Genomic DNA, 8,237 nt, shown 5'->3' with positions numbered 1-8,237 from the left:
GGTCTTTTAGGTGTAGATTATCTGCCAGTTTCTGTTAATATAACCCTCTTTGTTTTAATACAGCACTTTATATTTTATTTAGCTAATATTGTGTTCGTTCTCTGAGAGTATTTTAAAACCAGAGTCAAACTAAAGGATGTGCATGCTGAGATGGCCAATAAAGCCAATTCTGATTGCAATCCAGGCCCAGATACAAACAAACCCTGACCCTCACTGATGAACTTCAGGGTTTTAAAGTGATTTGAATATTTGACTGAAGGATAGGGGAAAGTAAAGTTCTGATCCTGGCCTCAGATAGGCTCTAGTTGTCTCTTGGGTCTCAACTCCCAGGAAAGAAAAAAATGAACACTTTTTTAAAATATAGAATCATTTTTCATTGATCCATATAACCATAAAATATTCTGTAAAATATTCATAAAATCTGTCTAAATGTGTAACCCTGTAGCAGGGCTGTCAAATGATACTTTTTAAAAAAGTGAATCCTGATTAATTGCATTTTAATCACATTTAATAAAAAGCCGTATTAACAATGTAAAGCAATTCTCATCAGTGTCTTGATTTTGGAATCCATGAATGCATTTCACTGCATGAAGACATGAAGGAGTGCTTGTAGAAACTGTGCAGCAAATTGAATTAAAGTGCATAACTGGGATGCACAATAAAGAAACTTTGCTGATATTCAATATGCCAACATTCAAACTCTTTCTAGCTGACACAGATATCGAGACCAATATATTCACACTTTTTCTGATTGTAAAGAACACAAAGTCTCTCCTGTATATGAAACAGTTACTCTTATATATGACAGTCTATATGATATACAAACAGAGAGGCTGCTGACTGCTTTTTGCAGGCACAACAGTGTTATGTTCTTGATCAGGAAGCAGAGAGACACTGCTGTGGTTGATCTATGGCGTGCCTAAAGACACAAAACAGCACACGATCAAAATTTTAAAAACTTGTGAATTTCGGATCTTAACCACATCACCATTAAGGTGTTAACACCGACAGACATACTCTGTAGCTTTACCTTGAACTGTACGTAGCTTCCTAGAGTTCAATTTTTTTGTATCAAAAGTTATTTTAGTATTAATCCATCACTTCATTGTTTTCGTCAGCATCCTCCTCCTTTTCTGGGCCCTTGTCATCTTCCTCCTTCTCTTCTCGTTTCAACCAAAATAAACTCATACACTTCTGTTTTTCATTTTTGCCTTTGTTTTTATTCCCACTGATTCATCTCTGACAGGCTCTACTCTCAAGTATTTAACGCTCTGATTGAACAGGGCGCTGTTTTTCCAGCAGGAGAGATGGATGAAGCTCCAGAGTCAGACAGCTCAGAGAGGCGGTGTGGTTTCCGAGGCTGCGCCCTACTCCTCCAAGCTCTTGGTTTTAACTTGTGTCTGCTTTTAGAAACTTGGCTGTCGGGGAAAACACAACCCCCGCCTCTCTAAAGCCACAAGCGAGTCACAGACATGGAGCAGCAGCAGCACATGATGATGTTGTATAGTGGCGGGCCTTCCTGTCTAAGTAAACAGTGAATCAGACCGGTGAGGAGTGGGAGGCTGTGGTCTGCTTCAGACTGGCAGCACCAGGCCTCTCCCAGACCCACCATAACAGGATATGGTCCTCAGGCCCACACTGAGGACGCTTGCATCATGTTATTATTGCCTTCAGGTTTTACCATTTGGTTGGTGTGGTGGTACTCATGCACACTGTGTACCATGTGGAGGGCTGAACTGAAGGTTCTGGAAAACATATCTCGCTGTGGTGTTTCTGACCAAATGACAGTGAGTGAGGTTACTTTCCCTTCTCCACCGGGTCTTATATAATGCTGCATACGCACGTCTGGATGAGTGGGCTTGGAGAACATTAGTAATTAGGTTTGTGTGACTCAACAGATGGTAGAGAGCAGATATTTAAGAACATTTGTTTACTATGTAACAACCCCATCTCTTAAAAACAATAATTTTACATTTACTGAGATCTGATGTGTTGATAGGAAAGGAATAAACATGTTGTGAGATGTTCTTGCTCCAGTGATTGTTTTTTATGGTGACTCTCGCTCTACATCATATATCTACAGCTGTGGTTGTTGCTTTGCAGAGAAAAACATATGATTAAGGAATTTAACGACTTGCATGGATTTTTAATTCAACAACCTGACAATACATACAACAGCTGTATCAGCTTGAACTAAAGCTCCTGTGAGGAGTTTTTGACTGGCAGTGATAGAAGAGAGACGGAAGACATAGAGTTGCCTACAAAAGTGAACAAGGCCGTTAGTGACAAGACGGACTACTTCTGGTAATTCTTAATGCTTCTAACCATGGTGTAGGTGCCAGACAATCTTCCTGAAGAAACAGCCTTATTCCTCAGCAAATGTTTGAACAACTGATCTTTTTAACTTTTAAAGAAGCCAAGACGAGTTTTTTATCTACACAAGTAAAGGACAAGGTGAGAGGGATAAGACTTACCCCTTTGTCCATAGGGGGCGCCAAAATGTTAGTAAACAGGAAGTTCCTCAAAAGCAGCACTTGAAGTGGTAAAAAAGAAGTGCAGGCATGTTGGTGACTGAATAGTGTGGATAGTATCATTGAATCATTAGTGTTATGTTCTACATTTCTACAGTTAAAAGATGATACCAGAAGACTTCACCACAGACACTTATTGAAGAACTACTTCAGTGTGCCACACCAAGAACCTCTGCATCATCATGCTCTAATCAAAGTTTCCACTATTTACTATATACAGTAGCTTTGGTTACTTTTTGTTACAGTAGCTTACTATCCAGTGGAAACAGACAAGTGAGCATCATACAACAACTGCGAAAGGCTGAGAGTGTCATGTAGTGCACCATGGATAATGTATTTTAGGGTCTAAAATGAATCACCAAGAGAAACTGAAAGATAGAGACGACAGGAAATGGTTCTGGCAGCTGGTAAGTATTGAAAAAATCCCAGTACACCAAGGGGTTAAATTTAGAAATGTGTTTTATTGCATACAGGAGCCTCAACATGGATGAGTGCCCAGAGAAAAAAACTAAATTTTGGACCCTCTATCAACACCTTATTGTTCCTCCAAAGGTCTGCATAATGCACTTTTTTATGTGAGATGTTGACCCCTGACTTTGTTGAACCCTGATTTGATTTTGGACCATGCAACATGAACTTGCAACATGCTTTATTTTTGTACTGCTGTCACACAAGTCTTTCACACTTAAATGATAAAAGCTAAAATGAATCAATAAAATTGGGGTGTATTTTCAAACTTATTCTCGGTTAATCGATCAATGAATGTACTACTATAGGTCTGGAGTATTCAGGACTCCCTGGGTTCCTCATTGTATTCCTATCGTAAAGGCTCAGTTGTAATAATCCTGTAATAAAATATCAACAATAAAATATGTAGATGACTAAACTGACCTTAAACTACTTACATAACTCTTTTTTCTTTTGAAAAAAACTGTTGTAATCTCACTTGCGTGTTTTCAGATTGTGGCGTTGCTGCTTTTCCTGAACTAAATAATCAAAATTCCTCTTAAACCACCTCTGTGTGTCGCAGCAGCAGCAGCCAAATGAGCTCAATTTAAGAGTCTAATTCCAAGTATGGGTCACAGAGTGTCTTGTTGTGACTGGACTGTGGTATAATTTCTCCCAAAGCCAGTTCCCTTCAGGGTAAACACAGACAGATGGACAGACGGGTGAACCACACAGTAGGTGAAAGGCTGTCTGCTCTCACAGGTGCAGCATTAACCCCGCTGAGCTCTGCTCAGCTCACCGTGTCGGCTTTAAGATGGGTCACATTTTCAAAACAAGTCACTACAACAACTCTGAACGTCACAAAAGATTTTATGGGATGAATAGCTGGTTTCATTGGCTCCTCTTAGACTGTAGTAAAAGCAGTAAATATAGAAATTGAAGAGGAGGCTTTGAAGAGCGGGTAGTTGTGGTTAAGGGGAAAGGATGACTTGATTAAATAAATGCAGTTTGCCTTTAATTGTTGTTTTCTTTGGTGGAGTAGCAGAAGAAAACAAGAGGACATGCAGTGCACATAGTAAAGTACGTTGACATGACGATGTTGTTTCACATGTTTTCGGTGTCAAAGTACAGTGGGAAGTATAGGCAATGTATATAAATGTATTTTGCAACACTTGTTGCTGCTGGGTTTCTTCTTTCTGTAGAGAGTGGGTCAGTGTTTGACCAAAAAAGATAATATAAGAGAGATAAGATAAGATAATCCTTTATTCGTCCCACAACGGGGAAATTTAATTGTTACAGCAGCAATGTAAATGTGCAAAACAGTATAAAGCAAACAAGAGCATATAAAAATAAGCATATTTATGACGTATATACACAACTAAATAAGTAAATTAAAAGAGAAGAGGGAAGTAGCTCTTCTTGGGTTCATCATCATATATTAAAGTCTGACAGGTGAACATTTGAGGGTAAGATACCTAAAAAACAGAAGAGTCTATGTTTACTCCTCAAGGAAAGTTCTGCTTGTGTCTCCCATCAAATATTACTGTTGGACTCTTGGCTTAGTGGAGTCAAATATATTACTATAAACAAAATGAGGCCTTACAGATATATTTTATCTGAGTGTTTTTGTTTACAGGTCATTTTTTATTGTATTTAATGTATCATGAGCAAGAAGATCTACATTCTCTTTGGGTGATTTCATTATTATTTATTGAGGGCTGGTGTTGTAAAAGATCTGCAAGGGGTCCTGAAAGGATGAAGCTGACTCTTTAGTTTTTAACCACAGAGAAAAAATTAAAATATGTTTGATAAATAAAATACAAAATGGAATCAAGTCAGAAAATAATGATTCATATATTCATAAGAAAAATCTCAAAATCTTTATGTCACCTCTTCCCAGTCTTGGTGTAGGTAAGTGTAGGTTCTCACATTTATTCATTTGTTTTGGTTTTACATAAACATTTTTCAATTTCTTGCTTTAAAGTCAAACTATTAACTGCAGTTCATATAAAAAGCGAAAATAAGGCTCTGGAAAGCATGTGTAGTAGTGGTGGAGGTGAAAGGATGATTTGATTAAATAAATGCCATCCCTCCCCTCTGTTGTTTTCTTTGGTTGGGTTAGCAGAAAGTTAGGAAAGCATGAAAGCAGGAGGGCATTTGTTAAAGCTGCAAGCGAGAGAAAGAAGCTGTTTTCAGACAGGCGGCCACAGAGTCTCAGTCACCTCCAGAGCCAGCATGGTTAGTGGTTTCACGGCCGTGTCCTGTCTGACCTGCGTGAGGTGGAGATGTGATAATCCAAACCTTAACTGTATGGAGTTAGAGGTCTGCAGGGAGGATTTATAGTGTTGTTTATGTGCTGTATTTGAGTCAACCACAGCAGACTGTTGCTTCCTCCTCTGCTTGGATGCACTTTGTGTGGAGAGGTGAGTGTGTGAGGAGACGGGTTCCAGCAGAGACACCAGACACACACTCACGTACACAAACAAGATCCAGTAAGAGCCAGTACTGCAGGCCTCATGGAGTGGTGGCCGGTGCGGTTTAGAAAACTGCAGGGTTTGCTGCAGTCCAGAGGCGGGACGGGTGTCAGAGGACGATGTCTTCTATCACCACGGTGCTACTCGTCCATGAGATATTTGATCTGCGGACAATGAGTTCATGGTGACCTAGTTCATGAAGCTAGAACCCACTTTACGGAAGTGTACAGTTTTAGCTTTTGCATTTATATTTAAACTCTTTTTGGCTGACCCTGCAGAAACCTATCAGATGTATGTGTATACAAAGAAAAGCCACAGAAAGCAGAAGTGTAACAGAAGGGTAGAGGTCTGTAAATCGTATGCAGCCATGCCTTTGTCCACAGTGAAACACTTTCCTTTTTTTCTAAAGGGGGCCTTGCCAGCAGCAGTCAAAGTTACATAACTTCTTATCTCTCACATTCACGTCTAGACCGACCCGCTAGTACATACTGTGAAGTAACACCAGCTTTAAAATGAGTTAGCTGCCCTCCGAGGAAATTAACACCATCTCAAAATGATTTCTGGCATCAAAGTAAATTATATGTTGAGTTGCTGTGACAAAAGGTGAGCCATATGAGGACGTCTGCACACTGTGTTCTATGTGCCCAAGAATCTGCACAGAGGACATTGAAAGACAGATGTCTGTTCGCACATTTGCAAAAGGAGAAGAAATAAAACTTTGAGGAAGTTTAGTGTATGTTAAAAGATTGCATCGTGAAGAAATGAAATATGTTGATGTTTGTCCTGCTGGCACTGAAGTAGCATGCAGGAAATTCCCAAGTTGAATGAGATTGTAACAGGATCTCCCACTCACCACAACTCTCCCCCTTCCTCTACGTTTGACTGTACTAAAGTATTCAAGCTGTACTCATCAAATGACTGACTGTAGATACATGTGATCTAATACTGAATGGTAGAAAACAAACATGCTGAAGTTTAAACCACATAAACTGTTCTGTTTAGTCTATGTTTCTGTGTAAGAGTGAGAGAATCAATGAATGTCTTCACACTAAAACCAGGCTTCACCGGAAGTTCACACAGACGTCAACGTTCATGTGTGAGGACAAACAGCAGATATCTTGTTTTGGACAGGAAATAGGCCGAGGAAATACTATGAAGTCACTTCAGGTCACAGGAGTGCATTAATATAACCATAAAACCTCTGTTTAACTTAACAGTAACTCAAAATGAAAAATAAAACAGCCTTCACAGACAGATGTTCACCATCTGCTCGTGTGTCGTCCTGTTGCTGCAGAGACGCAGGTGTGTCACTCCTGCAGTCTGTCTGGACCCATAAGAGCAGCTTTGTGCTCTGTAAATAATTCAACACGTGTCTTTGTCTCAGTCAGACCTTCATTTGCTGTAATATCAACATTTGAGGCTTGTTTTTATTCCAGTGAGACATCTAGCTGCGGGAAAACAGTGACTCTTTAATGGAAAATAATTCAGGCATCATCACTAAAAGTATAACTTTGATTGTTTCAAAAGGTGTTGACTCAGTTGTTTTGTAAGTTTTAAGAAAACAGCAGTTTCAGTATTTTTTATGATTACATAACATATGGTAACCGGTCTGTACAGATGTGATGGTCGTTACACAAGAGAAAGAAGCCTAATGCACGACGAAGAGTCACAACATGTGCTCATATAGGCCAGTTCAGGCCGGATTTTTTTTCCCCCTTAACTTCCATACAGCTGTGACCCACTTTCATATATGTCTATAGTAACATTACATAACATGAGCTTCTACAACAGAGTGAAGAAAGGAGGGCGTGAAACCGATTTGACTCCCTCAGAGGGACCTAACACAGCCATAACTCAGAGAGATGCAGGCTTCTGTGGATGTTGACTATACTTTCATAAGATGTGCTTTTCCATCACAACAAAATAACATACATGCCTGATATTTATGAATTACTATGGTACTGCATAATGCATTAGCTATTAGAGATTTATTTAATAACAGTTTTAAACTTAATGTACTCATGCAGCCAAGGCTGAAAATGTGTCCTTTGCTTACAAATTCACAACACGCTCCACCTACTATGTGTCAAATTAACTACTTACTCTCTGTATGGACACATAAAACCATAGGAGTAAACAAATCCAATTTTTATAAGTATATTTTCAGTAATAGCACATTAAGCAACCACAATTGTTACCACAGCTTAGTGTGGTACAAATCTGAAAAAAGGTTGTTTATTCATTGCAAAGGAGTTAATGCAGCTTTTAAGAATACCTGTCTATGTGTACGAGATGAAACAGCTGCTCTACAAGACGCTCATTCATAGACAGACTGGTGTGGGAGGGAATCTGGTTGTCTGCCAGTTTTTTCTGCAATTGCTCCCAACGGTAGTCCGCTTGAATTTCTGTACACCTTCAGCTATATTTGCAGCTATCACGCATCAAACCAATTAAACAAGCTTTAAATTGTTCCTGAGAAATGCTTAGAAATATATTACATGTGCTTCACAGATTGGTCTAACATGTCACTTTATCCACGTCAGAACCACACAGAATTGGTGTATATTTCCACTTCTTGATCTGATCCATAAGAAGTATTTGCTGTTAAACACTAACTTTAAAAGGACCCCTGAAGTTCATTATGACAGTAACATTTCCAGAGAAACAGCACATGTGCATCTGAATTTAGATAAGGCTTGTGCTCTGAACGTGAGGGCATGAGGGCTAACCTTGTGATTCCACTTATCACTCACACCAACTGTTGCCTGGGAGTAAGATAGTGAAA

This window comes from Notolabrus celidotus, chromosome 3, assembly GCF_009762535.1.
Source record: "Notolabrus celidotus isolate fNotCel1 chromosome 3, fNotCel1.pri, whole genome shotgun sequence".
Lineage (NCBI taxonomy): Eukaryota > Metazoa > Chordata > Actinopteri > Labriformes > Labridae > Notolabrus > Notolabrus celidotus.
The sequence above is the reverse complement of the archived record's forward strand: the minus strand, read 5'-3'. Positions refer to the sequence as shown.